Raw genomic sequence first — 7215 nt, 5'->3', positions numbered from 1 at the left:
GCCTTGTAACCTAATTACTTTCAGATTACAGAAATACAATAAAGCTACCTTGTGTGTGCTTCCTTCGTTGCTTCTTGCGAGACTCACGAACCAGACCTTGCGAGGTTACCCTGAGTGCTTCGAGTGATTACCTTGCGAGGTATTGAGCGAGATTCACTTATCTATCTTGTTCCTTGTTCAATTCTCACGTTTTACACTTTGTTTGCCTATTTAGTTCGTTGTTTTTGCGTCAATTCCACAGTCAGATTATAACAATTCCGCAGCATAATTTCTAACCTATAGAATTCGCTTAAAACATACTAATTCTATATCACGTTGTGTGAACCATTTGTCCTTGTTCTTTAGTCTTTGTGACTCGTTGTTTAAACAATTTGCCCTTGTTTATGAGTCCTTTTGACACGTTGTCTAAACCAGTTGTCCTTGTTATTGTGACTTGTTGTTTGAAGCATTTTTCCTTGTTCATTAGTCCTTGTGACTCGTTGTGTGAACCATTTGTCCTTGTTCATTAGTCCTTGTGACTCGTTGTGTAAACTATTTGTCCTTGTTCATTAGTCCTTGTGACTCGTTCTGTAAACCATTTGTCCTTGTTCTTTAGTCCTTGTGACTCATTGTTTAATCCATTTGTCCTTGTTTATTAGTCCTTGTGACTCATTGTGTGAACCATTTGTCCTAGTTATTGTGACTTGTTGTGTGAACCATTTTTCCTTGTTCATTAGTCCTTGTGACTTGTTGTGTGAACCATTTGTCCTTGTTCATTAGTCCTTGTGACTCGTTGTGTAAACTATATGTCCTTGTTCATTAGTCCTTGTGACTCGATGTGTGAACCATTTGTCCTTGTTCATTAGTCGTTGTAACTCGTTATGTTAACCATTTGTCCTTGTGACTCGTTGTGTGAACCATTTGTCCTTGTTCATTAGTCCTTGTAACTCGTTATGTTAAGCATTTGTCCTTGTGACTCGTTGTGTGAACCATTTGTCCTTGTTCATTAGTCCTTGTGACTCATTGTGTGAACCATTTGTCCTTGTTCTTTAATCCTTGTTACTCGTTGTTTAAACCATTTGTCCTTGTTTATTAGTTCTTATGATTCATTGTGTAAACCATTTGTCCTTGTTATTGTGACTTGTTGTGTGAACCATTTTTCCTTGTTCATTAGTCCTTGTGACTCGTTGTGTGAACCATTTGTCCTGGTTCATTAGTCCTTGTGACTCGTTGTTTAAACCATTTGTAACAAGGACTCATTGTGTAAATCATTTGTCCTTGTTCTTTAGTCATTGTGACTCGTTATGTGAACCATTTGTCCTAGTTCATTAGCCCTTGTGACTCGTTATGTGAACCATTTGTCCTTGTTCATTAGTCCTTGTAACTCGGTATGTTAACCATTTATCATTTTGACTCGTTGTGTGAAACATTTGTCCTTGTTCATTAGTCCTTGTGACTCGTTGTGTGAACCATTTGACCTTGTTCTTTAGTCCTTGTGACTCGTTGTTAAAACCATTTGTCCTTGTTTATTAGTCCTTGTGACTCGTTGTGTGAACCATTTGTCCTTGTACTTTATTCCTTGTGACTGGTTGTTTAAACTATTTGTCCTTGTTTATTAGTCCTTGTGACTCGTTGTCTAAACTAGTTGTCCTTGTTATTGTGACTTGTTGTTTGAAGCACTTTTCTTTGTTCATTAGTCCTTATGACTCGTTGTGTGAACCATTTGTCCTTGTTCATTAGTCCTTGTGACTCTTTGTGTGAACCATTTGTCCTTGTTCATTAGTCCTTGTGACTCGTTGTGTAAACTATATGTCCTTGTTCATTAGTCCTTGTGACTCGTTGTGTGAACCATTTGTCCATGTTCATTAGTCCTTGTAACTCGTTATGTTAACCATTTGTCCATGTGACTCGTTGTGTAAACCATTTGTCCTTGTTCATTAGTCCTTGTGACTCATTGTGTTAACCATTTGTCCTTGTTCTTTAGTCCTTGTGACTCGTTGTTTAAAGCATTTGTCCTTGTTAATTAGTCCTTGTAACTCGTTATGTTAACCATTTGTCCTTGTGACTCGTTGTGTGAACCATTAGTCCTTCTTCATTAGTCCTTGTGACTCATGAAGGAAATGTAGATTCATATACATATTAACATACTCTTATATGTCTAAATTAATTTGTCATAAAATTAAAACGGATTTTATGCATGCAAACAAATAATATAATAGAGGAGAAATCATGTCCTTACATTGTGGATTTCGGTTTTAAGGGCACAAAAGAGATCACCTTTCTCTTTTGATCTTGAGCTTTTCCTTATGGATGAACAAGATCTAAGTATAAGATCTCTCCCTAAGCTTTATACCCAAGGCAATGCATGTTTAGTTATGGCGATTTAGCGATGCATGTGACATAAAATTAAATGCAAGCATAAAGATAAATAAATCCTAGTATGGCCTTTCCTAAAATAGAAAAACTCTTTAACTATTACATATTCGGAAACCAACTCCATTGGTCCCTTGAACTTCGGTTGTGGCACGCATCTCGAGGTAACACCGTCTTTTATCGCCATTCTTGAAGAAATCCGTCTTTGGGAACTCCGGAATGAATAAAATTACATAATAAATTACATAATAAATTACATAATTTCCTATTATACATTTGTAACTAAAATAAAATAAATCTATTAAATTACAAAACGGTGATACGAGATCACAATAAAAATTACAACCGAATCGATATTCCCATACATTTCGGGAAATACCAATTAAATCTAAGGCCATACTAAGTAAAATTACATAATTCAAAATTACATAAATTAAAATTATGACAATCATAAAGAAAAATGCAGCATTATAATATGTATGAACATGCTCAATTTTTATGCTAAATCGCCTTTTAATTAGCCAATATCGTATATTACTCGGTTTTTACGGATTTGCGTGATTTCAACATTTTATAATCACAAAAATACATAAACTCATATTTATGCATAAGTTAATTACCCTAACCTCTTAGGACTCAAAATATAGTCTTCACTAATAATTTGACCATAATTAACCCATATTTTATAAAATTGTTCATAAATGGACCAAAAATTACAAAAATAAGCTATTAAACTTCAAATAAACCACAAAATTTCAAATAAATTCAAAATTTGAAATTTAAACTCATGAACATTCTGGAAAAATTCCATGACACTCATAATGTTCAAAATCTTAGGTTAAAAAATTTCGAAAATTTTCCGAAAAACAATGTTGCGGTTTATCGATTTTTAATAAAATAATCATAAAAAACATGGAAAAAATATTTTCATTAACTTTTCAATTTTAGATCTGAAAAATATGATAAGATGCAACATTAGACGTTTTTCCTAAGTCATAGATTATGTTTTATTAATTTTCCACTAATAATGTCACTATTTATGCTATTTTTCTTCAAAAATTCATAAATCATGCAAAAAGACTTCTTTATAGCCAATTATTTTACACACATCTTGTAAAATTGCATGTGACAACATATTAAGTTTCTATGACCAGATTCGAAATTTAACTCATATTAACCTATTTTTCACTTAAATCCGAATTTAATAATGAAAAATTCATTTTTCGAGCATAACAAGTCCAAAATTTTTGAAAATTTACAGGTTATCTCAAAATAATATATGTGACAACATATCCAAAAACCAAGTGAAAATTCGAAGTATAGCTAATTTTAGACCAAAAATGACATTTTTACTCATAAAATCACATTTAAATGTCATTATTGTAAATTATGAACAATAAAAATCCGAAAAATTAACCAAAATATCCTAAAACATTTTAGGACCAGAAATATTAACATGCATGTAATAATTTCGTGATATATCATAATAACACAAATTTTACAAGTTTTATTTGTTATTCTTATAACTCGGAAAAACTTTTAACCAATTTGCATGCAAACAACCGTGGCTCTTGATACCGATTGAAGGAAATGTAGATTCATATACATATTAACATACTCTTATATGTCTAAATTAATTTGTCATAAAATTAAAACGGATTTTATGCATGCAAACAAATAATATAATAGAGGAGAAATCATGTCCTTACATTGTGGATTTCGGTTTTAAGGGCACAAAAGAGATCACCTTTCTCTTTTGATCTTGAGCTTTTCCTTATGGATGAACAAGATCTAAGTATAAGATCTCTCCCTAAGCTTTATACCCAAGGCTTAACACTTAATCTAATTAATATTATAAGTACTAGTATAATATTAATTTAGGAGAAAATTGAACCAAAAATATGATTTAACCCTTGAATATTTCGGTTTTTATGAGAGAAGAATAGGAGGATTTTTCTTCTCACTAGAACTTATATTTTGGATGATTAATTGAATGAATATACACTAACACATTTTAGTGTAATAATAGGTAAAATTAGATGAAAAACCAATGATGGTTTTCTCATCAAAAACCGGGTGGAATGGGGGGCTTTTAGGGGAGCCAATGCATGAACACATTTGTCTTCACAAGAATATTAGGGTTGCATGGCTAGGAATGTAGGTAATCATTGTGTTCTTATAATAATTAAACAAACACAATATTAGCTTCCACTACCCCTTAATTTCGGTACAATGGATAATATAGAGTCCATATTATTTTTGTCAATTTGTTAATATGTAACATGTCATATGCCACGTAATATGTTATGTATTTTTAACATATTAAAAATCAACGTATTAGTAAAAATACGTCATATACAAAAATTGATTTGGTAATTTCATAATTACATGTGCCGAAATATTTTACCAATTTATAAATCACAACAGTTTGTATTTATAATAATTCATTCAAATTTAATTGTTACACTAAACAATTATTTCATCCGAGTAATGATACAATTCAATTACTCTGACCGTATCTCATTTAATCACATTTCAATTTGATACGTAAATTATACTTCCAAAATCATCCGTCAATTTTCAAGTAATTTAATTAACTCGCAACATTATACGATTAATTAAATAATCAATTAAGAGTATTGCCCTTTAGGTATGACCTAGGGGTCAATCGATCACCACCGTCACACGACAAGAATGTCAAACTCTAGTCACCAATCATTACCGATATATGTTGACCAGTTAGCTGACAAACAATATTACTTCCCAATTGTATTCTATATAATGAGATTTAAACATGTGATCATCATGATCAACAGTCGTGATCGCATTATTGTCGGAGGACACATATTCCAACAACTCATTGTGTGAACCATTTGTCCTTGTTCTTTAGTCCTTGTGACTCGTTGTTTAAACCATTTGTCCTTATTTATTAGTCCTTGTGATTCGTTGTGTAAACCATTTGTCCTTGTTATTGTGACTTGTTGTGTGATCCATTTTTCCTTGTTCATTAGTCCTTGTGACTCGTTGTGTGAACCATTTGTCCTTGTTCATTAGTCCTTGTGACTCGTTGTTTAAACCATTTGTAACAAGGACTCATTGTGTAAATCATTTGTCCTTGTTCTTTAGTCCTTGTGACTCGTTATGTGAACCATTTGTCCTTGTTCATTAGCCCTTGTGACTCGTTATGTGAACCATTTGTCCTTGTTCATTAGTCCTTGTAACTCGTTATGTTAACCATTTGTCCTTGTGACTCGTTGTGTGAACCATTAGTCCTTCTTCATTAGTCCTTGTGACTCATGAAGGAAATGTAGATTCATATACATATTAACATACTCTTATATGTCTAAATTAATTTGTCATAAAATTAAAACGGATTTTATGCATGCAAACAAATAATATAATAGAGGAGAAATCATGTCCTTACATTGTGGATTTCGGTTTTAAGGGCACAAAAGAGATCACCTTTCTCTTTTGATCTTGAGCTTTTCCTTATGGATGAACAAGATCTAAGTATAAGATCTCTCCCTAAGCTTTATACCCAAGGCAATGCATGTTTAGTTATGGCGATTTAGCGATGCATGTGACATAAAATTAAATGCAAGCATAAAGATAAATAAATCCTAGTATGGCCTTTCCTAAAATAGAAAAACTCTTTAACTATTACATATTCGGAAACCAACTCCATTGGTCCCTTGAACTTCGGTTGTGGCACGCATCTCGAGGTAACACCGTCTTTTATCGCCATTCTTGAAGAAATCCGTCTTTGGGAACTCCGGAATGAATAAAATTACATAATAAATTACATAATAAATTACATAATTTCCTATTATACATTTGTAACTAAAATAAAATAAATCTATTAAATTACAAAACGGTGATACGAGATCACAATAAAAATTACAACCGAATCGATATTCCCATACATTTCGGAAATACCAATTAAATCTAAGGCCATACTAAGTAAAATTACATAATTCAAAATTACATAAATTAAAATTATGACAATCATAAAGAAAAATGCAGCATTATAATATGTATGAACATGCTCAATTTTTATGCTAAATCGCCTTTTAATTAGCCAATATCGTATATTACTCGGTTTTTACGGATTTGCGTGATTTCAACATTTTATAATCACAAAAATACATAAACTCATATTTATGCATAAGTTAATTACCCTAACCTCTTAGGACTCAAAATATAGTCTTCACTAATAATTTGACCATAATTAACCCATATTTTATAAAATTGTTCATAAATGGACCAAAAATTACAAAAATAAGCTATTAAACTTCAAATAAACCACAAAATTTCAAATAAATTCAAAATTTGAAATTTAAACTCATGAACATTCTGGAAAAATTCCATGACACTCATAATGTTCAAAATCTTAGGTTAAAAAATTTCGAAAATTTTCCGGAAAAACAATGTTGCGGTTTATCGATTTTTAATAAAATAATCATAAAAAACATGGAAAAAATATTTTCATTAACTTTTCAATTTTAGATCTGAAAAATATGATAAGATGCAACATTAGACGTTTTTCCTAAGTCATAGATTATGTTTTATTAATTTTCCACTAATAATGTCACTATTTATGCTATTTTTCTTCAAAAATTCATAAATCATGCAAAAAGACTTATTTATAGCCAATTATTTTACACACATCTTGTAAAATTTCATGTGACAACATATTAAGTTTCTATGACCAGATTCGAAATTTAACTCATATTAACCTATTTTTCACTTAAATCCGAATTTAATAATGAAAAATTCATTTTTCGAGCATAACAAGTCCAAAATTTTTGAAAATTTACAGGTTATCTCAAAATAATATATGTGACAACATATCCAAAAACCAAG

The sequence above is a fragment of the Silene latifolia genome, chromosome 11 (genome assembly GCF_048544455.1).
Source record: "Silene latifolia isolate original U9 population chromosome 11, ASM4854445v1, whole genome shotgun sequence".
Lineage (NCBI taxonomy): Eukaryota > Viridiplantae > Streptophyta > Magnoliopsida > Caryophyllales > Caryophyllaceae > Silene > Silene latifolia.
This window is presented reverse-complemented; position numbering follows the sequence as displayed.